Consider the following 27,212-nt stretch of genomic DNA (forward strand, 5'->3'; position numbering starts at 1 on the left):
AAATTACCCTACTTTTAATAGTAATTTTGAATTGAAGTGAAAAAAATATGGAACACATTGCATTTTATTTGATTTACATCAATTAATGACTTTTTTGTTGCTGAGTCTTAATAAGTGCAGGGTCATATATTTCTTGTATTTTTGTCATTCAGTTTCTTTGGTAACTCAAGTGTTGGTGAATGCTGGTGTGTTACCCAAAACATTGTGGTGTGTCACCTTTGACTCGCATGTCATAGGTTCACCATCACTGATCTATGTCTTAAGTGATAATTTAATGAAGGTGTTTAAACAAATATTTTCCCTCAACATAAAATAACTTGATAACCCAATTATGCTCTTTTAAACCTCTCACACTCTTTGTAATTCACATTTGTCCTATACATTCACAGCTACATGGAAAGGTGCTAGTCTTTGTTTAACATATTGCTTTTATTCTGGGTTACACCCTGTAGTTTATTTTCAGGCCAGCCCTATAATGTTCTTCTAAATGTTTCCTCATTTCACTGGTCAGACCCTCACCTCTCACATGAACCAGTGGATGGATATTGCCCTCTGCAGTTTTAGGAGCACAATATGTGACTGCGCCCACAGGAAAGGTTACTCTGAAACAGGCTTAATACAGCAGCTTAAATTAAATGTAAAATTCCATCTGCTGAACAGCTTCATTGGATTACAAAATGTTGCTATCTTTTGCATTGTTTTAGCTGAATAATCATGATCACGCCACTCTTTTTTTCTACCCCTTTTATTTCTTTTCTTGGATCACACAGTTATTTACAAAATACTTAAGTTCATAGGTGTGGAAGTGAACCAAGAGGAGTCTGGGAAACGCTGCTCAGAGAGATTTGGGAAATGCCTGTTTCTATTCATATCTATTCTCTCAGCAGAGCAGTGCATTCCACCAACATTTCTTTCATGAACTCCACTGAGTTCACCTCTTCAGCCTTTTTAGGAATACTTGTAAATCATAGGTTTTGGTGCCAGCTTCCATCTTCTGTATCTACAATTTTAGTCTCTTAAATTTTCCAGTCTTACTTCCAAAATGGGTGTTTTGTGTTTCACCATCTTTGTGCTCCACTTCAAATCCATAAGCAAGTCAGAATGATACCTAAGGGCTAATTCCACTTCTTCCAATCCCTTATCTCATCTTTTAGTGCAGTCCATTAAGTTAGTATTAATCTTGTACATTCTGGCATTGTTGATTTGAATCTCTCTCTTCTGTCATGCTATCCAGCTTCATTTTAATTAGTAAATTCTCAGCATTAACATCAAGACAACCCTCCTGTATTTCATCATGACAATGTGGGAGATCTAGATTGCTGGAATCATTTTATTTCTTACATTTTGCTTTTTTTCATCCTTTAAGTAAAATTAATAAAGTATAATGCAACCAAAACTCAGAGATGAATGTATGTTGACAGTCACAGCCTTCTAGCATTGAATAAGGTTGCCACCCATCCCGTTGTCAGCAGGACACTCATGGGTTAAGCCACCTTATCCCGTTGCCCGCTGTATGAAGTAGTGGGACCTGAAAAGTCCCGCTTTTGCAATCGCACTGAATTGCTGTAGAAAAGTCGCAATTACTTCCGGCTTTTTCATGGCAATTCAGTTACGTCACCAACCCAGACCTGCAAGCAAAGCTGCTGCCTGTTAGGTCTGCTGCTTTAATTCATGCACCAATTGGCTGCAATTCATGAAAGGGTGTGGATTGGGGCAGGAAGAGCCCTGCAAAGATCACGGCTGTAGGAGCACTTTGTTTTAAGTGCTTCTACAGCCGCTAAAAAATGACTGAGATTTTTTTTTTTTACAACAAGTGACCCAGCCAGCCATCCTCCATCCATCCAGCCAGCCAGCCATCCTCCATCCATCCAGCCAGCCAGCCATCCATCCATTCATGCAGCTAGTCATTCATCCAGCCAGGCATCCATCCATCAAACCATCCATTCAGCAGCTACTCCCACCAACCAGCTAGCCACTCCAGCCAGCCATCCATCCAGCCCCCAGCCATTCATGCAGCTAGCCATCCATCCATTCATGCAGCCAGCCATCCATCCAGCCATGCATCCATTCATTCAGCCATCCATCCAGTCATTCATCCATCCAGCTGCTACTCCCACCAACCAGCTAGCCACTCCAGCAGCCATCCATCATACCCATAACAGCATCTCCTTCACCACTCTGGTGGTGAAGTCATGGTAGAGGGTGTGGCCAGTGTTATATTGGCCACACACCCATGCCCCACCTTGGCCTGCTTAAAAGGTGGCAACCCTAGCACTGAAATTAGTTTTAATCTAGGAAGCAAAGTGAGCTCTGCTGAAATTCTCTTCTCATGTTCCTTGTCCTGACAGGAAGTATATATATATATATATATATCAGTTACACCAGGGACTACAGCAAAAGGGTACAGTATTTTCCCAAACTCGGTTTGTATTTCTAATTGTGTAATGGTTTTCTGTTTCTGTGAATAATGACATCAACTGATTTTTTTAGCAAGTCTTTTAGACACATACCATGCCTTTATAAACATGACCATACAGCATGAATCTAGTAGTGCCTGCAGATCTCTGCCAGCTGTTAAGACATCACCCTTGATTAAAGTTTTACACTACTATTTTACAGTCAGTTCCTCATATTCTATAGGCATAACATCATTAATAGCATGCTAGTCATAAGTTACAGTTCTCATAGGTAAAATAGTAAAGTCTATCCATATGATCCCTTTTCCACATTAAAAACAGAGCATCTCTGCAGCTGCTGGTTTTTAGCGTTTTACCAAAATTTGGCACTTGCATTAGTATAGGTCCAGACTACTCAGTTTTAAACATGATTTCATTACATAACTATCCTTCTATACAATTTTCCAAGTTCTTAGGTCACCTTGAAATGCCCACTTTCTTAATGTCACATGCAAAGCTCTTTTAAACAGTACAGATGCACAGCTTTATTGACAAAGGTAGCTGGGTACTTTCCTCTCCTCCAATGTTTCCACACATCATTAACTTGATAACCACTTTCAAGTTGGATCACATCTCTAAAATTCAGTCTTGTGCATAAACAACCTCATTTTCAACCCCACTCTAACTTCTCCTTTTCCTAAGTTCTTAGGTACTGTAAGTACTACGCAATCAGTCTGCAGGCCAGTTCAAGTCTTGTCAAAAACCCTATTCAGATGTTCCCTCTAGCCTGAAGGAGAAAAAGACAACTTAGACCAGGAGTGAATTTGAAGATGTCCATCCAGTTATCTAGGTTTACCTTGAGGATGGCAAGGCTGCTACTTTGCTTGACATGTAGTGGAAATATTCCTCTAGCTACAACTCTGATCCCTTTGTGTCTCTGAAGTCACAGTAAACTGCAGTCAAGTTACACTGTGCAAACTTTATATTTTGAATGTATGCCAAATTACATCTTCTCTCACTTCTGAAAAGTTCTCCTGCTTAAATGTAGTCCTGAAGGCACCGTGTAAACTCTTTATTTTTACTGAGTGTTTCCAGAGTCTGTGGTTTTGCCTTCCTTAGAGCTGTATCATTTTACAGGATCAAAGGAGACTATCAAGCTATTGACCTTTTGGTCATTTTAAACCTAGTCGTTTCATCCCAAGGTAATACCATAGAAATGCTAGTCAATACCCAAAATTGCATTTAGTGATGACTGTCCATGTCCAGGAGGGTTGTGGGCACTATTTCCAGTAAGAATTTATGGTGCCCAATTGACTTGTCCAGGTTCCTCTTGAATAGTGTCATAGAAGTGCTCAGTTCCACATGAACTGGTAGCTTGTTACAAAGATGCAGAAGTTGCTGGGAGAAAACTCTGTCCCTCCAGCATGTCCTATTTAAGTTGTAGGCCATATTTAGGTCCCTGGAATGGGTAGCCCTAGTCCCATTTGATTTACGAATATGCAGCAAGTTCATTAGGTTTGGGTCTTGGGTTGCTCTGTAGGCCAGGCATATGTCTTCCCTAAGAAACCTATATGACACAGAGTATAATGACAGGGACTTTAGTTGGTCTTTGTAAGGGACATGCTGTTGCCCCTTGATCTTCTTCCTTAGAAACCTCTGATGTCTCTCTAATTGCTGCAGATGCTTTGTATGGTAAATGCTGAATGGGGCGTTATACTTAATTATGGGCTGGATAAGTGCCAAGTCAAGATGGGTCATAACTGCTTTTGCTCTTGAGATGATGCCTTTACTAATCAAGTGTGCTATGTAGAAAGCCTCCCTTACTACAGTAGACACACGGTGGTCAAAGTTAAGGTCGCAGTTAACTTATGATACCAGGTCCCCTTACCACTTTGTTGGTACATAGGATATTGTTGTGGTTTTGATAGTGTGAAGGGGCATTGTTTGTGCAGAAGGGAATGATTATGGATTTCTTTGCATTCAGTTTGAGGCCAAAACTAATACCAGTCATTGGACTGCATGAGACCCTCCTGGACTATACTGACATAATTTAGGGATTCAGTGATTGCACCTAGTTTGCAGTCATCTGCAAACTTGGTCAGCCACAACCCCCCCTTAGTTTTGACCTGAACATCTGAGAAGTATATACCAAACAGTACGGGGACCCATCCCTGAACCCTGTGGTACCCCCACTGGTAACAAGTTTGCTGGATGATGTGGAGTCACCCACTTTGATTGTGTGTGTCCGGTTTGTGAGCCAGTTGGCAACTCATCTTACAATGAAGGGGTTTACATTCAGTTTGCCAGATTTATCGGTAATGCCTGAATGTGGGATTGTGCCAACTGCCTTTGCCAAGTTGAGGTATGCTCTGTGCACAGATTTGCCCTCATCGATGGCCCTAGTCACATTTTCAAAGAAATCCGCCAGATTAAAAGGCAGGATCTGCCCTTGATGAAGCCGAATTGGGTAAGATCTAGGATTTGGAGGTCACCAATATCTTTATTTATGATGTCTGTAATGATACATTCCATGGCCTTACAGATGAGGCTGGTCAGGCTTATGGATCTGTAATTCCTTGGGTCTGTTGCTAGGCCACCTCTGTGGAGAGGAATAAATGTAGCTGTTCTCTATTCCACAGGAACAAAACCTGTGGTTAGGCTATGATTGAAAAGGGTACTTAATGGTGATACTAGTTCATGTTTTAACCTCTTTAGAAGACAGCCTGGAATGTCGTCTGGTCCCATAGAGGCTGTTTTTTGCCTTGGAAAAGGCTTTGAGGACCTGCTCTTCTGATATGTAGGGTGGGTGGGGGGAGTTTGGGGGAAGGTTTGTGATAAGTTATGAGGGGATAAGGGAGTGAACTTTTCACCAAACCTATCCGCTAGCAGGTTTGCTATGGCTGTGGGGTCAGTGTGTGATATTATTGATCACTAGTTCTGCACACTTTTGGGTCCTTCCTTTTAGCCTACGTAGCTATAAAAGGCCTTATGGTTATCCTTGGCTGTAGTTGCTAAGTTTCTCTCAAAGGAGCCCTTAAAGGATTTGTCAAGTTATCTTATTTACCTGCTAAGGCTGAGAAGGGTGCTTTTCCATTGTTGGGGCCTTGCCTTTGTTTTCTTGGACAAATTTTTGCATTTATTGTAAAGTTTCTTGATACTGGATGTCCACCGTGGCAGTTTGTTTTTACTTGGGGCTCTGGCTTTGATTTTTTCTGGTACAATCAAGTTTATACACTTATGCAAGTGATTGTACAGGGTATTAGTGTAAGCTTTGGTGTAGTTACCACTTTCAGCTTGGGGTGTGGCTTGGAAAGAATTTATACCTTCACCTATGAGGGTATAGTTTACATTAGTGAAGTTGTTTCAGTCTGATTTCACTGGTGTTAGCGCCAGCCTGAAGGTGACTAATTTCTGGTCAGTTGCAGCAGTACATCTGTTTATCATGTTGGTGATGACTAGATCTAGAATGTTTGTTCCTCTTGTTGGAGTATGGACAATTTGTTCCAGGGCATTTGAAGTAACAAAGTCAAGGAACTTTTGCACTAGCGAGTTAGGGCTAGTGTAGGTTTCCCAGTTGCTCGTGGGATAATTGAAATCCCCCATAACCAGTGTGTTTGGTAAAATTTGGTTTGTCCCCAGTTTGGTCAAATAGGCTTTGTGAGCTTCATGACCCATGGAGGGGGATCTATAAATGGCTATAACTTGAATGGGGGTCTTACCCACCATAACCTGGACTTGGAGCAACTCCATGGAGTTGTCCAGTCTAACTAGATGGGAGGTGAATTTATCTATAATATAGATTGATACACCGCCTCCTTTGGTTTTCACACATTCATTTTGTAGTCTGTGTAGAAGGCATTGTAGTCAGGTTTCTGTGACTGCAAAAACATCTACATCTTCTATAGGTTCATAGGTAGGTACTAGGCTATCGGCCCACGGGCCTACATAAGCCTAGCCAACAAGGTTCCCTGGCTTATGCCACCCAAGAAAGTTATTTTCCTGTGCCACTGTCGAGCAGAGACACAGAAGTGATCTCTGGGGTGTATTTCCTATTTTCCATCCACTCATCAAGATTTTTCTTGAAGAGTGCTAATGAAGAACTTTGCTTGACATAGATGGGTAGCCTGTTCCAGAGTATGGGAAGTCTCTGGGACAGGAATCTATCCCTCCAGCATGTCCTGTTTATTGTGGTGACAAGGTGTAGGTCCCTAGAGCATGTAGCTCAGAGGGATTGGGATTTCTTTAGGTGTAGCATGTCCAACAGCTCTGGGTTTGACATAACTTTATATGTTAGGCAGAGATCACCTCGTAGTAGGTGATATGCTATGGAGTAAAGCTGGAGTTTTTTGAGGCGGTCAGTGTAGGGCATTTGTTTGAGGCCAGTAATCCTCTTTGTGAGGTACTTCTATGGCCTTTCCAGCTGCTGCATATGTCTTGTGAGGTACATTCCAAAAGGGCCATTGTACTCTATAATGGGTCTAATGAGTGTCGAGTAGAGGGGAACAATGACCTCTATTTCCTGGATGAGAACCCTTTTATGATGAGGGGTGCCACATAGAAGGACTTCCTGACTACTGTGGCGATGTGACTATCAAAGGAGAGATTACTGTCCACCTTGGTCCCAAGGTCTCTTATCACACATTCGGTGTTAAGTAGATTGTTGCCTATGTGGTAGTTCATAGGTACAGAGTTTTTACCAAAGGGGATGACACTGCACTTTTTGGCATTGAACTTGAGGCCATGGCTCTGACACCAGGCATCTGTCTCAGCGAGACCCTTCTGTAGGATGTCCACATTATTTGAGGACTTGACTATGGCTCCTAGTTTGCAGTCATCTGCGAACTTCATTAGCCAGAGGCCTTCTGTGTTAGCCTGTACTTCAGAGAAGTAGATACCAAACAGGAGACGTCCCAGGACGGAACCCTGTGGTACTCCACTTGTTACTGCTTTGAGGTCAGATTTGGAGTCTGCAACTTTTACAGTGTGGGTTCTGTCAGTGAGCCAGCTGGCAACTCATCTTGTGACATAGGGATTTATACCTAGTTTAGTGAGTTTAGCTATAATTCCAGAATGGGGAATGGTGTAGAAAGCCTTGGTGAGGTCAAGATAGGCTGTGTGAACCACATTACCCTCATCTACAGCTTTGGTGACTGCCTCAAATAAATCAATCAGGTTCAGGAGGTATGATCTGCCTTTCACAAACCTGAACTGGGTGGGATAAAGAGTTTGGAGATTACCAATGTCTTTGTTTATGACTTCCATGATGATACATTCCATGGCCTTGCAGACCAGGCTCATCAAGCTAATAAGTCAATAGTTCCTGGGATCAGTGGTGGCTCCCCCTTTGTGGAGTGGGATAACTGTTGCTGTGCGCCATTCAGTGGGCACAAAGCCTGATGTGAGGCAATTATTGAACATGGTGCTTAATTGGGGAGCCAGTTCATTCTGAAGTTCATGTAAAACGCAACCTGGGATGTTGTCCGGTCCCATGGATGCTGTGCTTTTGGTTTTAGGGAGTGCAGCTTTTACCTGCGTAGTTGTGATTACAGGGACTTTGCATTCTTCCTGTATAGATATGGGACATTTAGGGGGTGGTGGGGGTAAAGTTAGCACTGAACCTATCTGCCAGGATGTTGGCAATATCAGTTGGTTCTGTAATTTTTGTGCCTTTGTGCTGTAACTCAGAGTAGATCTTGGTGTTGCCATCGAGATTCTTGACATAGCTATAGAATGCTTTGTGGTTGTCCTTAGAATTAGTGGTGATTTTGTTTTCGTAGCTAGCTTTGGGGGATCTTATAAGGGATCTCAGCTTCTTACTGAGGCTGACCAGGGAGCTCCTCCACTCATGGGATTTTACTGTCTTTTGCAACAATTTCTTCCTTCTGTTGTACAGTTTGTTTATGGCAGGGGACCACCAGATTGGCTTCCTTCTTTTGGAGGATAGCATCTTGGTTCTGTTTAGGATAGCACGATCCATGCACTCATGTAAGTGCTTATAGAGTGCATTTGTGTAGGATTCAGCAGTTGTAACTGTATTGTCCATCTGCATGGGTATCATGAAGTTCACCACTTCTGTCTTAAGAAGCATGAAGTTGGCTTTGGAGAAATTTTTTACCGTGGTTTCCTTAATGGGAGGTGGGGGCAGGATGTGGATATCAAGGGTGATTAGCTTATGGTCAGACCGGACCAGCGAGGAGTTGACTTCAGGTGTGGAACACTGGTCACTCATGTTGGTAATGACTAGGTCTAGGATACTGTTACCCCTGGTGGGGGTGTGGATAAGTTGATCCAGGGCATTGGAGTTTATGAATTCCAGAAAGCGTTGAGCTAAGGAGTTGGTACACGAATAGTTTTCCCAGTTAATGGTGGGGTAGTTGAAGTCGCCCACTGGATGGAAGTCGCACTTGGATAACCTCGGCTGCATTATGCTGAGCAATTAGCCTGGAGGTGTGGATATCCTTAATGAATATGGACACACCTCCGCCTTTGGTGTTTCAGTCCAGGTTACATGGCCGAAAAGTGTGGTATGAGTTACAGCCTAGTAGTGCAGGGGTGCTCTCTGGAGTCTTGAGCCAGGTCTCAGTCACTGCACAGATATCAATGTTCTCCATTTTAAGGAGTGCCTCGCGTGAGTGCATTTTGAGATTTAGACTTCTAGCATTGAGTAGCATTGCCCTCAGTTTTTGCTTGCCTGTTCCTGTTACGGTGGTGAATTTGTTATTTAAACCAAGAGCCTTAGCCAGTATCTGGAATCCCAGGGGCGACAAGTGCAGGCCATCTGTAGCAAAGTATCGTGGTCTGTCGACCATGTCACCCCAAGCAGACAGATACTGGATCCCCTTAGAATGACACCAGAAGCTTAGCCAATTGTTGAAGTCAATCATTTTGTCCTTGTACTGCTGTATCATTCAGGGTGATGGCAGAATGCTACTCAGGGCTAGGGCCATACCTGCCTGGGCTACAAGATCGGAGAGCTCCTCCATGTCTCTTTTCATGTAGTCCAGGGAGGTACGTCTCAGGTCATTCACACCAGCATGGACAATGACAGAGTCATATTTGTACTTGTGGAGTGACCTGAGTGTGTGCATTATGTGGCAGATCCTGGCACCTGACAGGCAGATGAGTGTGCCTGACTGAGAGTCACCTATGACTAGTGTGTTGGGTACCTTGTTTTGCCTTATTGGCTGTGGTTGAGTAGCACACTGAGTCTGTGGGCTATGTGTCATTTGGGTTGTGTTGGGGGATGGAGGTTGCTTGCGTTTCTACTTTGGAGGCCTCTGTTGCTTAGACATTATTATTGAGAGCCTCTGCGAATGTTTTTGTGTTACTATGTGTGGATTTTGGTGATGTAGATTTAGTGAGACTATGTGATGAGTGTGGTGTGGTGCAAATGTTTACCTTCTCATGACTGTCAAGTTCAGTCTTGGTTGGAGAGAGATTTACCTCCAGTTTGTCTAGATAAGTGCATCTCTCACAGGTTGTAGTGTTGGGTGGTAGGAGGAGAGGATTGTCTGTGTACATGAGGCAATTTCTACATTGCCTCAAGATGCCCAGATTCATCAGATAGACAGTTGAGTACACTGGGAGCTGACCCTTGGACATGCCCGAATAAAAAACTATTTTCCTCTAGATAAGTGAGGAAAGTGAGTACAAGAGCTGTTTTTCTCTAAGCAAGTGAGAAAAGTAAGTACAAAAACTGTTTTCCTCTAGGTAATGAGGAAGGTTGAGTGATATAGTAATTAGTAGCTTATTTAGTGCTTACAAGTTCTGAACAAGTGCTGAGCATGAATAAGCAAATTTAAGTGCTAAAACTAAGAATCTGTATCTGCACTAGACAAGTTACAGGACAGAAACAAGTGCAAATGCAGGCTTTCAAATCAGAAAGTTGAGAGAGATGGAAGAGATTGCCCAAACGGCCACTTTTAGTGATAGAAGTGCTTCCAGTGAGTGCAGTTTTTGGTTTAAGCTCTTAGCATTTAGCAGCATGACCCTTATTTTGTTCTGATTGGCTAATTCCATGTCGGTAATGTTGTTTTCAAGACCTAATATGTTTACTCTCTGGATCTAATAATTCAAGTGCATGTTTAAAATCACATAACTGAGATCTTAACATTTTGTTAGGACAAAATGCCTGGCTGTAAAACTTCTGAGATTGTGTCTGAGAGGATAACAACATCCTGGGCTAACAGCACACTTTTTTAAAAAAATTTTCATAGTTCAAATATTTAGACCCTTCCATGCCTATGAACAATTTATGTATATATTTTTTCTTTTTCGTAGTTCCAATAGTTTGTCCCTTCCATACCTGTTAAAGATTTTATAGGCTCTCCAGTTAGGTTACGTGAGAAAAATATTGCTCTGTCAGTCTAGTCTCATTCCTCCTTGTGACTGTACCACTTTAAGGCTACTAGCTATGCTATGATATCTTTGTCTCCGATCAACTCTTTCATTGGTGTTATCTTTAACATTGCCATGACTTTGTGGCTTGGGGGATGACAGGATTCTCTCAGCTTCAGCAGCAATAGTTTGTATCAGTTGATCAATGGACAGCATCTGAAAGAAAAGACAAATGCAGATGTACTAGACAAATATACACAACAGGAATGCTTTCCCTTCAGGTGGGATACACTTGCTCAGTTTTGCTCACGGTGCCCAACACAGGAACACTGCCCCTCTAGGTGGGTAAATGTGCGCCATCATATAGACCTTATACAGGCAGTAAAGGGTATAAGCTGAAGACATTTTGACAGGGAAATATATGCCAAATGTGCCCACATTCTCCAACAATGTGGTATACAGAAATGCAATACAGTCCATCAGTTTTTTTATTTTATTTATTTATTTAACATTTGTTGACCGGGAAAGTCTGACTAGGTTCCACAGATCCTGTTTTCAGTGGAGGCCCAGGGAGAAATGCTCCAGAAGCATGTCTTTAGAATGTGGGAGGATACCGTACGACCGAGGGAACGAGAGCAGGGAGGAGCTTCAGCTCACAGAACACAGAAGGCCAGCCAGAGACCGAACCGAGAATCGGTTGCTGTGAGCTAGACAGCATTAACCGCTGCACCACTGCACCGCCCTGCATTCATAAAATTTAGTTCATAAAATATTCTCTAATAAAAATGCATTTAAACAAAATAATGGTATAGGATCTCCTCAAATAAGCAAGTGAAGCAAAATAAATAACTCAAAGTACCTTTTCTGTTATAGTCTTATGTGGAAAGGATACAATGTCTCATATCAAACCATACTTGCTTTCCACTAGCTTTCATCTTTCTGGATTTCCTTGGCAATTTCCTTCAGGTGACTTCCACAAGATTTCTTCTTTCTGTGGCACTTTACTCAGAACCCGTTGCCCAGATCATAGCTCTCCCTTCAAGAGATGCCAAGTTCTCTAAACTGAGAGGGTTTCAGACCTCCTTAGCTTCATTAACAAAAGGGTACAGGATTTTTTTCTGCTTAATACCATGTATCTGTCTGCCTTAAATTAATAGATCTATTTACATCCAGTTTTGAAGAACTAATCCCATTTACCATATTTAAAGCTGCAATAATAATTACAATATTATTTAAACTATTTTACGTCAGTTTTACATATTTTGGGCAACCATGCTGTCATATATTTATATATACATGCATACATATTTAAGGAAGCATTAATTCATTATTGAGATATAACCTTTGCCTGACAACATGAGCATGGTTTTTAGTTGAGCTATTTAATAAAACTACTGATATGACTGTTACTTTACAAAGTGCCTGGCTACTTTGCTGGCTCCATTGTTAAATTGTTTGAGGCTGAAGCAGTTCTTTTATTTGTGTTTTATTACAGAATGCCTGGAAAGTTTTAGTAAATAGCACCTTGTTGTGGGGTCATTTGTTTTATCATTTGATAAGTGCATATGTATCTACTTTTTCAGTTACAATGAAAAACAAATGGCATTAAAAGGCAAAAATAACACAACAATCAGCAGAAGTAATATAAATAAAGACTAAATATAATGTGCTAAAAATTTAATCTGAAACAATGAATTGCGATAGTCTGGTAAACCTGTTAACAGTCTGTCATGAAGTATCATTGACTAGGTCTGGAAATTACCTGTAAGGATAAGGAACAAGGCAATGTAAACATATTGTGGAGTAGATGTGGAGGTGCTGAGAGAAAAGGATAGCATGTTCGTAGATGCAGATATTATATGCTTGCATCTGCAAGTAGTCAGAATAGCCTTTTATTTGGTTCATCTCATAAGTAAAGGGATTGCATCCAGAAAAAAAGGAGTTTATTACCTCTCTATACACCTCCCTCATTAGACCAATAATTGAGTATAATGCCCTGTTTGGGATGGACCTCTCCAAACATCTACACCAACTGGAAAGGCCACCGAAATACCTCACAAAGAGAATCCATGACTTCCAGCACCTGTCCTATGCAGACAGGCTCAAATCACTATCACTCTACTTGGTAACATGGGGTGATCTGTGTCTCGCCTACAAGGCAATCTCGGACCCTGCCCTACTAGAGATAGTCCATATCCTTAAGTCTAAATCCTCACGCCCTACCTGCTCAAAAGGCCTGAATCTAATATGCAACATCAACAATACCTGCTAGAGAGACAGGTTTTCTCCCAGAGGCTGCCCCATCTCTGGAATAGACTTCTCATACACATCAAACAGAGCACCTCACTGACCCTCTTGAAGTGCAACCTTGACGAGTGGATGGGAAATCACAAATTTGTCCAAGGGATTCCACCTCTTTCCCTCACTGACAGGGGTGACAGGTGCTGACTGAGGTTTCTTTTTTGGAATAAACTCTTGGCTAGACTTGTAAGGGCCCCAGGGCCATTAGCCCAGTAACTTCCTATGATTCTATAAGGGGACACAAAGGAGGAAGAACAAAAGAGACAGAGGGAGATGCAGTAGTTATAGTTCTACTATACCAGTGCTAAATGAAGGAAGAGATATGTATGTGAGTAACTTAGAATCACAGATATTTAAATAGGACTGCCAGGTATTAGACTTTCCCACACCTCTTCAAGATGCAACTCATTGAGGTTCTACCTAGTCAAACTGAACTTCCCACTTAATAGTTTCTATAGAAAATTACTGTCAGTGCAATTTCCAAGTATGTGCAACCACTGGTTTCTTTTGCCCTTTATGTTTCTCTTTTCCCCTTGGTTATTTCATCAAGAAATTCAAGTGTGTATACGTTTTAAGGTGAAGGGTCTTGTATCCACATAGGAGTGCAGGTGGGTTTTTATTTATTTATTGAGTTGAGATCCCAATGAGTTGAAAGCAGAAAACTTAAAATGGTACATTCACAAGGAGTCCTGGTCAAGGTATGACTTGACGAAACAAAGACATAGCCACATTTTCATTTTCAATTCCTCAAATATATGCTTGCTGACAATCTGTTCAATCCTGAAGGGACTACAGAATTTTTTTATTTGTCTATTTGACAACCAAGTTAGTGAACTGGCCTCATGGCTCTGTTCAGCCATGACCTTGTCCCCTTAAGTAGCAAGGTTACATTACATGATATTGCAATGTATATTAACATTACAAGCACAATTACATAAGGTACATAATGTTGCAAGCAAAATTACATAATGTAACATTAATTTGCAGGTTTTAGTTGCAGTACATTAGTCAGTGTTTTTGAAGCATGCATCACATTTAGGATTTCATAGTTTTAAAGTTTTGTCACAATATATTGGTAGTGTGTGTGTGTATCTGTGTGTGCGTGTGCGTGTGTGTGTGTGTGTGTGTGTGTGTGTGTGTGTGTGTGTGTGTGTGTGTGTGTGTGTGTGTGTATGGATAGCGCAGAAGTATATAGCTGCTTAATCTCAGACCTCTGCTAAACCTGGCAACTTCAGAATTAAAAACTTGGCCCAGCAAGTTGAAAAGCAACATCTGAAGTGCAGATCCTGAGGAGAAAATGCAAGTGCTAGAAAGATTTAACAATGCATCTCCAGACCAGTGGCTCTTAATTCTCTTTGAGTGGCTGTCACTTGTGGTAGTAGACATAGGGGCCTATAATGCTATGGCCATGCAGAAGCAACAACAGATGGAAAATGTCAAGAAACTGATGGCCAACTGTATGGCTAAACTCACAAAATTGGAAAGTGAATTTATTGTTGCCAAAAGAAAGATAAGGGACAGGCAACCAAATAGATATACAAGACTTGTACAAGTTTGATGACCTAGAGAATAGGTTGAGATGGATGAATCTCAGAGTAAAAGGAGTTCCAGGGTCTATTAATGATCATGATTTGAGTTCATTTATGGAAAAGGTGTTTTGAGAGTCCATTGCACTACTGCAGCTTGTGGAGATCTGACCATTGAGCATATCCATGGAGCAGGAAAGAAACAGTCTGTTGGCAACTTGTCCCACAGACATATTAGCAGCTTTGCATTCAGCAAGGACAAGAGACTGGATCCTTGAACACAGATGTAAGCATCAAGGTATGCAGTGGAAGAAAAGTAGACTAGTATTTGTGGCAGAGTTTTCACAGCACTTGGCTGGACTCAGGCAGAGAATGCTCTCTCATAAAATAGAGATGGCAGAGCTGAGCTGTCACTCCATTTTATTATACCTGGGAATTTTAGCAGAAGTAAATGGTCACCATCTTTTCTTCCATCATGTAGAAGAAGCATAGGACTATGTACTGTTAGTCAAAGAGCAGTCCCTGAGTTTAAAAGAAGATTTAGAAGACCAGATGTCTGAAAAGGAAAAGGAATTCAACCTTGTTAAGAAGTGGCACAGGCTTACCACACTGATGAAATCTCCTCCAAAAAAGATTCACGTTCGTGAAGGAACTGCATCATCTCCATACCCAGATGCAGGGCAGAGAAGCCAAAGAAATCCCATTAAAGTATAGGGAACAGGAACAGATGGCCAGAAGGACATGAGATCTAACATTAATGGGCAACAAGGAAAGGGCAGGTAAAGACCAGCAGATTATGAGGGAGAAGTTACAGCAGAGTCTTGGTGATCTAATGCTACCTCGCTCGACTAAGGGAACCCCTGCATGTGGGAGAGGTGGAGGCCTCTCAGGCAAAAGCCAGCAAAGCCAGTGAATCAAGTAGCAAGGCTTAGTCAGGATTTTTTTTCTGGCTCTTCTGATATAGGAGATGACCGTTGCTGAACAGCGGATGGCCTAGCAAAACTAGAGAGCAATTCTGTGGATGATTGAGTAGCATTCCTGCCTTGTGAGGTTGGATTTAGTAGGTGTATATAGCAGTTGATTCATAACTGAATAGCCTTTGTTTTACTTCAAGGCACAACAGCCACTACTTATCTATGAGATAGCACCATTATACAGATCAAATGATAAACTCTGTTGCACAACGTGCATTATTATTGCAATATAAAACTGCTGGTAATTTCCAGTTTTCAGTAATCAGAATTTAGTAGCCTGTAGTGGCACTTAGTTGTACTGACCTTTTCTTTTCAGCAGATGATGTTGAGTTTTTGGGCTGTTAGAAACTCTTGCAGCATACATGGATACCTTGGGAATGCATGCATACCAGCCCAAATGTATTTCTTTGGTTGGTATTTCATTTTTTGCTAAGTGTTATTTCATTTTTGATGCTATATAAATTTATGTTGTTAGAAACTAATGGATTATTCTCAGTATGAACTATTGGTGAGTAGTTGGAGTTGCTGGAGAAAAATTAAGCTTGGAAGAGAAGAGTCAATGTGTATTAACATGATAGAATGTTTTCTTTTGTAAGTTTATTATTCTATTTCTTGTCCCTAATTGTTTTTATAATATATATCTGCCTTGTTTATATAGAAGAAGAGGCATTTAGAAGACAGAGAGTGCTGGAGAAGGGTGAAGATTTGGCAGGAAAGTATGTTACTGATTCATTTGATCAAAATATTAACATGCTAGCTAGAAGGACGTGTAGTGGGGGTGTAGAGGGCCACACAGTTTGTATGATTTTCATGGCTTCTGGCCACGAGGAGTATAGAAATGGGCAGTCAGAGTTACTTTCTTCAGCTCCATTTGCCTTCCCTGTCAGGTGTATGTGCCAGGTGGTATCTAAAGGGGGAGGGGCTTGTTCATCTCCATTTAGCCTGAAGATAGCAGAAAGGGGGACACTTTTATGTGGGAGTGACAGAGTCATACCCAGGGAGGACAATTACAGGCATTTATCAAGAGGTCAAATGGTGGGGGTGGGAGTATTAAATCTAGCAACTTCGAATATGGCAGGTAGCTCTCACCTGATACAGCATAGAAGAGTGTTGCAAAAACTCAAAATAATTGGTTGTCAGCTGGTGGTTCCCCAAAAGACAAGGCTGAAAATAAAGGAAGCTGATAGATTTAAATAAAACAATTTTCCAACTATAGTTACTGACCACAAAGCAGAGGGGAGAGTAAAGGAGTTATGTTGTTTTTCCATTCATCTCTCATAGTTATCAAGAAATGTATTGACAGTCATTAAGGGTGATGGCTAACTTGGAAAGGATGTATTAATGCACAGGAGTGGGCCTTTGGCGATGTTTATTCCCCAAATGAAGACAACCAGGAATTCTTTGAATGCTTCCACAAGAGTAGGAAACAGCTGCACTGGGAGTGGAAAGAGTAATTTTGAAGGGAGGCTTTAATTTAGTGTTGTGTTCCATTGTTGATTACCTGTATAACAGACAAGAACTGCATGTGAAGGCTCAAACTGTTTTGAAAGTATAGTTGTGGGACCAAGAGTGAATAGATGGAAGGAAAGACAGAAGGACATGGATGAGAGGGTATCTACCTTTTTCAAAGCTCTCACTAAGCAGGGGAGTATGGTTGACCTATTTTTACTCTCAGAAGTGTTACACAACATGTCAAGGAAATAGAAATACATGATTTTAATCTGTTGGATCATGTTATGGCAACACTGAATATAAGACTTCCCAATCAGGGAGACAGAACAAAGGGCTGGAGATGGACTACATGAAAAGAGACATGGAAGAGCTCTCTGATCACGTAGCCAAGGCCGGTATGGCCCTCACCCTGAGTAGCATCCTGCCCTCACCAAGAATGATGCCACAGTATAAAGAAAAAATGATCAAATTCAACAATTGGCTAAGTTTCTGGTGTCATTCAAAGGGGATCCAGTATCTGTCCACCTGGGATGACATGCTCATCAAGCAACGTTGCCTCGCAAGAGATGGCTTGTACCTGTCACCCTTAGGCTTTCAAATACTGGCCAAGGCTTTTGCCACACCCATAGTGCCTTTTTTAGGCAAGGCTCAAAAGACAAACCCACTTCCGTAAATAGCACAAGTAACCAAAAACTTAGGGTAGTGCTACTCAACACCAGAAGTCTAAACCTCAAAATGCATGCACTCTAGGCACTCCTCAGTATGGAGAACATCAATATCTGTGCAGTAACAGAAACCTGGTTTAAGGCTCCAGAGAGCACCCCAGCACTACAACACTATAACTCATACCATACTTTTTGGCCACAGAACCCGGACCGAAACACAAAAGGTGGGGGTGTATCCATATTCATCAAGGATACCCACACCTCCAGGTTAGTGGTGCAGCACGATGCCTCAGAGATCATCCATGTGCAACTAACAATGGGCAAAACTGCAGTTTAAATTGTAGCTTGCTAGAGATCATCCACCATGACCCAGGACCCCCACTCCGCATTTCTGGAGACACTGGAAAATATGAAGGTCCTACCAAACACCCTAATATTGGGTGATTTCAGTTACCCAAACATTAACTGGGAGAACTACTCAAGTACTAACTCCCTTGCCCAATGCTTCCTAGAATTTATAAACTCGAATGCTCTGGATCAACTGGTCAACATATTGGACTTGGTCATCACCAACATGGGCGACCAGTGTTCCACACTGGAGGTCAACCCCTCACTGGTTAGATCAGACCATAGACTAATCACTCTAGATATCCACATTCCGCCCCCACCCCCAGTTAAGGAAACCACCGTGAAAAACGTTTCTAAAGCAAACTTCACGTTACTCAAGACTGAGGTGGCAAGGTTCACAGCCCCCATGCTAAAAGACAACGCTGTCCAAGCTGCTGAATCCCTTACAAAGGCACTCTATGAGCACCTGCAAGACTGCATGGATTGTGCTATCCCAAGCAAAACCAAGACTCACTCCTCCAAGAAAAGGAAACCAGTCTGGTGGACCCCTACCATAAACAACCTATATAATAGAAGGAGGAAACTAGTACAGAAAAGAGTAAAATCCCAAGAAGGAAAGACATCCCTGATCAGTATCAGCAAGAAACTACGATCCCTCATAAAATCATCCAAGGCTAGCTTTGAAAGAAAAATTGCCAAGGACAACAAAGATACCACAAAGAGTTCTTCAGCTATGTCAAGAACCTAAGTGGCATCTCTGAGATCTGCTCTGAGTTAGTGCAGAATGGCACAAAATACACTAAACTGACTGATATTGCCAACATTCTGGCAGACAGGTTTAGTGCAACTTCACCCCCCTCTCACCCCCTAAAGGGCCCATAACCATACCAGAAGAATGTAGAGCTCTACCAGAAGAATGTAGAGCCTCTGCAATCACTGACACACAAGTTAAAACAGCCCTATCCAAAGCCAAAAACACAGCTTCAATGGGACAGGACTGTGTCCCAGGCTGTGCCTTACACAAGCTCCAAAATGAACTAACCCCTCATCTAAACACACTGTTCAAACTCAGCCTCTCTACAGGCTACGTACCCATAGAGTGGCACACAACAACAGTTATCCCGCTCCACAAAGGTGGAGCCACAACGGACCCCGGGAGCTATTGCCCTATAAGTCTGACTAGCCTGGTCTGCAAGGCTATGGAGTGCATCATCATGGAATTCATTAATAGAGACACTGGGAACCTTTAAACATTGGACCTTACCCAGTTTGGCTTTAAGGGCAGATCATGCCTCCTAAACCTGGTGGATTTCTTTGAGACAGTTACTAAGGCTTTGAATGAGGGAAAGGAGGTCCACACAGCCTACCTAGACCTCACAAAGGCTTTTGACACCATTCCCCATTCTGGTATTATAGACAAGCTCCCCAGCCTGAACATAAACCCCTACGTCATGAGATGGGTTGCCAATTGGCTCATGGACAGAACCCACATGGTGAAAGGTGCAGGCTCTAGGTCCGACTCTAAACCAGTTACAAGTGGTGTCCCCCAGGGCTCAGTCCTGGGACCCCTCCTGTTCAGTATATACTTCTCAGAGGTACAGGCAAGCACAGGAGGACTATGGCTGACCAAGTTCACTGATGACTGCAAACTGGGGGCCATACGGCTGATACATACATCCTCCAGAAGGGTCTCACTGAGACAGATACCTGGTGTTAAAATCATGGCCTCAAGCTAAATGCCAAAAAGTGCATAGTCATCCCCTTTGGAAAAAACAAAGTACCCATGAACTACCACATATGTGGTAGTCCCCTAAATACAGAAAATGTAATAAGGGATCTGGGGACTCAAGTAGATAGTAATCTCTCCTTTGATAATCATATTGCCAAGGTGGTTAGAAAATCCTTCTATGTGGCCCACCTAATCACAAAAGTGTTCACATCTAGAACAAAAGAGGTTATTGTGCCCCTCTACTCATCACTCATCAGACCCATCATAGAGTACAGTGCCCCATTTGGGATGTACCTTACAAGACACCTGCAACAGCTGGAAAGACCACATAAATACCTCACCAAGAGGATTACTGGCCTCAAACAGATGCCCTATGCAGCCTGACTGAAGAAACTCCAGCTGTATTCGGTTGAATACTGCTTACTTAGAGGTGATCTCTGCCTGACATGCAAGGCCATGTCCAACCCAGAATTGATGGACATGCTCCACCTAAAAAAACCCAAATCTCCAAGAGCCACACGCTCTAGGGATCTAAACCTCACCACAACAATAAATAGGACTTGCTGGAGGGATAGATTCCTGTCCCAGAGACTCCCCCATGCTTTGGAACAGGATTCCAGTCTACATTAGGCAGAGCCCCTCACTAACACTCTTCATGAGAAACCTTGATGAGTGGATGGGAAACAGAAAATTTACCTCGGGGATCACTGTAGTGGCTCTGCTGGATAGAGGCACAGGGAACTAATGGCTCTGCTGGCCAGAGGCACAGGCAACTAATCTAAGGGGGCGGCAAAAACCAACACATTCTGGCTAGGCTTATAGATGCCCTCGGGCAGATAGCCTAGTACTTACTTATGAACCTATAAGTGGAAGAGTAGAGAATATAGAGAAGCCATAACTGACATTTTTAAAGATATTTTGGATAAGGACAAAGAGGACAGAAGAGAGTTGGGGAAGAATTGGTGGGAAGGATGCAAGACAGCAGTGAAGGCAGAAATAATGCAAAGAGGGGGTTTGTATAAAGACAGAGGGAATATACCTTTAATTATAAAGAAGAGAAGTTGAGGGAAAACAATTCAAGATCCAACAGTCTAAGGGAAATGCTGGCAAGGAGTTAATGACTGTTGAAATTTTGAAGGCAAAAATTAACTTGTTGGATGTTATACAAATAGAAGTAGAGCTAGTTAGAAAAGGAAATTATTGGTGAATAAAAGAAGATAAAGATCCGAGATGGCTAGCCTGAAGAATATTTAATGTGAAAAGACAAATGAATTTTATTTCTTTTGTAGAAATCAGAGAGGGAAAAATGTAGTGCAGTCTGCCAGAGAGATAAGAGAGGCATTTAGGAATTACTATGCAAAATGTTATAATGATATGCTGTTAGCACAAATTAAGGAATGGAATTTTAAAAGCAGCGAGAGAGTATTCCTTAATGGTGGAGAAAAACAGTGGTTAGACAGGGATATTTTAGCCCAAGTGGTGAATGTAGCTATCACTGCCCCTAGGAGTAATAAGGAAGCAGGTCTGGATTTTTTTGCTGAACTATTCAAATGGGGCAAAGGCATACTGAAGGATAAAATGTCTGAGCTTTTCAATCTCTTATGAGATGGAGATGAGTGTTTGGAGATTTCAAACCAAGCAATAATTTTAGTCATACCTGCCGTGGAGAAGAAAGTTCCATCTGTAAAAGATTTTAGGCCCAAGATTATGGCTAAACATTTAGAGGGACTGCTCCCTGAATTAATACAGGATGGGCAGAATGAATTTGTACATGGGAGATCAATTTCTAGTAATTGGTGGAGTTTACCAGCCTTTTTGGATAGATACGGGACAGAAAACAATGAAAAGGGGGTAGTGTTTTATATTCAAAAAGTGCTCTGTACAGTGAACTGGGGATTCTTAGTCAGTTATGTAGGGGGCAGGCATTTCCTTCTTAATTTGGTTTCAGACCCTATATAGAAATCTTTCATTTAGCATTTGTACCAATGAGGGATTATCTGAAGTTGGCAGGATCAAGCCATACATGAGGTGGGTATGTCCCCTTATCCCCCATGTTGTTTCTTTTGGTGATGAAGGAACAGGCAGTTAGAGTCAGGCAAATCTTGCAAGAGGTTCATGACTTCAGGGGAAGTGAGGGTTCCTTTTTATTGTTTGCCAATGATTGTCTGTTTATGTGCAGTAGGTTAGATCAAGTTTTACATAAGGTGGTGGAGGTATTTCAGTCTTTTAGTAAACACTTGAGCACAGCTCGTAACATGGAAAAAATAGTCATAAAGTTGGGAAATCAAGTCATCAGGTTATCCTAAGTATCTGGGCATGGTGATAGGAACATTACTGGAAGACACTTTTAGGCAAAAATCTGAGTAGGTTATTAGAAATAATGAATGGTACTTGGGGTAACAGAGTCATTTAGCTTAATACAGGCCCAAGTAGGTTTAATATGATCACAACACTAATTCTTCCTCATATAATATATGTGTCCCATTGTCTCCCTGCATTAAGTGGTAGGCTGGAGCTGGAACAAGTACACAGCCTGCTTAATGAGTGGGCACTAAATGGATAGAGTGATTGGACTTATGCTAAGAGACTTCAGGTACCCAAAAGACTAGGAGGATAGGGACTAACCCACATAGGTAGGTATGCCCTGACCTTTGACATGGCACAATTTTTATATGAAAAGGAGATGGCTCTGAACAAACGTAGAGAGGTGGGGGAAGGGAATATGGGATGGTTGCCGGAGAGTTAGTCAAGGGGATGGTTTGTGAATTGTTTGCAGTTAGGGGATATGGACTGGGCTGAGGGTGTGGATGATAACATTTGGATGCCTCTGCTTATATGGGGGAAGATAAACAATGGAATGTGGTCCCAGTTAAGAATGGAGCAAGACCCATTGCAAGGGAAGGATTTCCATCAATTAAGCCAGAAAGGGTGACTGGTTGGTATATGTGTACCTAAGATCAGTTTTTCAGAGGGGGAGGGGGTAAAAAAAGAATGCTAATATGCAATGCACCATGTCAGAAATGGCAGAAAGTTAAGAATTAAAGGGTAAGCCTGATATATAAAGACATGGGGGAAAAGAGAGCATAAGCATCTATCGAGAAAATGCTGAAAGGATGGGAGAAATATGAGGGGATGCACTTAACCAGCATGACTGGAACCAGCTCTGGAGCAATACTCATTTGTTGTCTAAATGCCACAGACTTACAGATCAGCAAATGAGAATAAGCCATAGGTGGTACCTGATGCCCAGTAAGTTAGCCAAGGAAAGGAGGGTAAGATCAGAGTTTTGCTGGCATTATGGTGGTGAGAAGGCATACCTCCTGCATATGTACTGAGACTGCCTGAGGGCAGAGTCTTATTGATCTCAATTCTTTGTTCTGATATAAGAGGTTATGGAGGTTTTTCCTAGAAATAAAAGTAGGCTTTGGATCTTAAGCATTACTAATAGTGATGGTAAGCTGTCAGGGAGTGTAATCACGTTCCGGCTCTTGGGGAGTGTAGTGAAGTCTCACTTAGCTAAGGAGTGGAAGACTCATGTCTCTGGACTGTATGTCACTCTCAAAGACTTCCTGATATGTCTCCTATAGAGGATACTGTTGTCATACAAGAGTGTGGGACACTCAGGAGAATATCCACAAATGTGGAGGACAGTTGCTGGAGCTTTATGTGGGTAATGCCTGATAGGGGGAGTACATTTTACGAAGGAAGGAAGAAGGGAATGACTTTGTATCTATATGTATATAGTTTGGGTTTAACAATTGTTTGTTGGGGGTTCAACATGATGGTGTTATTATACTCATGCTTATGTGTTTGTTATAAAGGATTCTGTCACTGTCTCTTTATGTTATTATAAAGCTAATAAAGCTTTAAATTAAAAAATATATATATCATGGTGATAGGAGTTTACATATATGTTTTCTACCAGCATTTTGGAAGCATTGATGATAGCATTATGTGATTTTGTGATCCTTCGGCTTGGACTGGATAGCTTGCAGCATGTGCTATTCCCTTACATTTACAGGAAGACTGTTCCAACAGGTAGGACCTACATTAAAGAGTACTTTTTTACCAAAAGGTGTTTCAAATGGGGATTGCCATTATTTGTTCTGAGACTATAAGAAGAAACTCTTACTCATAGTTTTGAGGCAGTGGATAGTTTTGTTTGATTACTTTGAATAGGAAGATTGCTAATAAATCATGTAACCTTTACAGTTACTGGTGGTCAAATTGCCGTATAATAGGAGAGAGTTATTGCGTGTGGTATAATCCAGAAAGATGAAGTTGCAGATATTGTTTTCTCAGTGGTACGGAATAAGGTGGCATTTTGTGAGAAGTTTAGCACTATAACTGGCAGACCATAGTCTCACTATTATAATAAAAATGTACTGCTGTAAACTAATTAGACTTCTGCTTTAAAATTTAACAAGCCTGCCAGATAGCAAATAAATAGGAGGGAACTCAGAGAAAATGTTTGCGAAATTTCTTTGTCATGGGGAACTGCCAAGATTACTTATCATGTAACTGCTGCATCTTGTTCTTAGTATGGATTGTTTTATCCTAATACTGAACATTTTTAGCACAGATCTTTGTAAAGATGGCACAGCTTGCAAAATTTGGTTTATTCCGCAATGAAGGCATTTATTTAAATCTAATATAGTAGTGTAGTAGGCCTTACATACTCAAAATAAAGAATTTCTTTTTTGTTCCTCTTAAAGACTCTGTTTTACTACTATTATAGATCTATTTTTAAAAAATCTGTACACCATGGAAGATAAACATTTGGATTATAATCCCATTCTACAGTACTGTTTAGTCATTTTACATTCTAACTGAAATGTTATCTCACAAGGAAGTAACAACATGCTGTATGATGGATTGAGGGAAAACATATTATATTTCTATCTGCCGTTTGCCAGGACTCATGAAATGCATTCAAATCAAATAAAAAAAAAAAACACTCTCAATGGTATATAACAGCAAATATACAACAAGCTGGAAGGGAATAATTTATGCTCCCCAGAGCTTTGGCATTTGTCTTCACTAGGAGTAAACCAGTTCAAATTACACAGAACACTCCGTTTTATACAGCATTAATTGATCAGTTTTATTACACATTAAATTACTGGTTTAAATGAATAGACATTTAAAGGCCATAACTTTTCTAATAAAACAGAAGCATAATATTTCTTACAACAAATTAAATTGTTAGGGGTCACCACAGCGCGCTATTGACTGGCAGTGGATTTTTACGGTATCGAGTTGACAGCTCGGCACTCAACCTTCAAAGAAGGCACACACACACACACACACACACACACACACACACACACACACACACACACACACACACACAATCAAGCATCTACCTGCATGTCTTTAAAGTTAGTTGACCACAGGGAGGACATGCAGACTTTACACAGAAGGTGCTCCAGCTGAGAATCGAACCGAATAAACATGACTTAACTGCGACAGAGGGGTTACAATCATAACAATATCATAGGCACGTTACAAACATGTGGTGCCAGGATAAATGCATATTCGGTACCTAATATACCAGGCTGACAGAATCACGGGAGATTTTGGTGACCCTGAAGGGAGATGGTGATTCTGGCATAATCTCCAGATGAATGAACAATGACATCAGGACAGACCAACTACTATGTCTGAGTGGATAATGCACCAGGCTAGTACCTCTTACATTAGATTTCTGTACAGTTGCACTGCATATAGATACTTAGTTTAAACTGACCACAGCAACTGTTGTCTATGTATTGTTTTAGGTATATCATGATATCTAGCCAGGTTAGGATAGTGGCAGCTTTAAGTTGTGTTTGTGCTATACATCTTGCAATGACAGTCATAGTGTGCTTGCCACTAGGACATAGTTGTGGCATTGGTCCCCATGGTCATTCTGGTGTGTCTTTTGTTTATTCATAGGGCAGAGTACTGCTACAGTGACAATTGTAGAGTGCGGAACGAACAACAGCCTGACACTGACACCTGTGAACTGCCTAATAATGATGGCAAGACACATATACTGAAATCATAGTCTGATGACAGAGTGGCATTGTCTGTCCCTATCTCTGGTGTGGATACACCCTCAATACAGGTCAAATGTGTGGTCTGACTCTCACAAAAACATGAAGTCATACAGTGCAAGTGCTCCTCATCCCCACTGGAGAAGAGACCACCCCCCATGACTCCTAACGCCATTGATGCTCCATCTGCAGCAACAGATTCACATACTACATTTGAAGTGGGTGTACACACCCTTTCACAACTTCACAGGAGTGCCTGATGCCATTCCATGTTACTCGTTGGCTTTGACATGGGCAACACTTGGGATTAATCAGATGCTCTTCAGCATCCAGGTACAGTCTGCTGCAAATGCCACCAGTTTGGACCTCGGTACTGTGTTATGTGGCATTTGCGAGGACACAAATGACACATATGTCATAATGACTGATCTCCTGTTGTCTCTAGTGATGCATGGTGCTTCTATGTCCACCTCCATGCAGAAGACTGACAGTGCCCCACCATTGTATTCAATGGCAGTGTTGACAACAGTAGGGTGAAGGCACATACTTGGGTGTCATGCAGGGGGTCATTTTTGAAGTACACCGCCATCATCTGCATCTGGACATGGACAATGCTTCAGCACTCTTTTGTCATGGGAAGCCATGACTTTCATCCTCCATTGACAGGATAAGTCATGTGCTGATATCCTACAATCAAACACAATCCCTGTCATGGCAGACCACAAGTCCTGGTGCAATAAGCCAGTGCAGTACCTGCAGATCATGGTCATGTAGTGGTACCCCAAGTATACCACAAGTACAAATTGTTTGAAATAGAATACTGTTCACCTCAGATGCCTGCCTTTCCATCAAGCCAGCATCACATAGTGGAACCACTACTACATCACATGAGGAAGTAATTTTTGACATAGAGTACAGAGTACCCAGCACCTTCAGACCCCTATCTCAGATTTCTATTATACGCCCCCACCTCATGCATGTAGATAGATGTGTCATTATGTTTGCAATCACATAGTGACAGCTGTAACACACTCCACTCTGCATCCTGTGGTAAATGTGGGAATGTCAGATGCATAGTATGCCTTACTCATGCATTGATCAGCACAGGCTGACAAGTGTGTGCATCATGTTTAATATGTGTGGCACTGCACTGTCACTGTGTACTAATCATGGCTTATAATACTAAAATACTTATTTCAATTTCACCTACTCTGCCATGTACTATGCCAGTCACTGTGTGTGTGTGTGTGTGTGTGTGTATGTGCATGGACGGGGGGGGGGGGGGGGTGTTGCATGGCTGCTGGTTGTTGCCGATCCCCCACACTCTCAACAAATAATGCTATTGATTGTAAATTCTCTGCTGGTTGTGTGTGTACATATGCATTCTGACCATACTGCTGTCATGGGACTGGCATGCCTGTCCCCTCACCACCTTATTATGGAACA

Source organism: Protopterus annectens, chromosome 14.part0 (genome assembly GCF_019279795.1).
Source record: "Protopterus annectens isolate FY-2018-M chromosome 14.part0, PAN1.0, whole genome shotgun sequence".
In the NCBI taxonomy this organism is placed as follows: Eukaryota; Metazoa; Chordata; order Ceratodontiformes; family Protopteridae; genus Protopterus; species Protopterus annectens.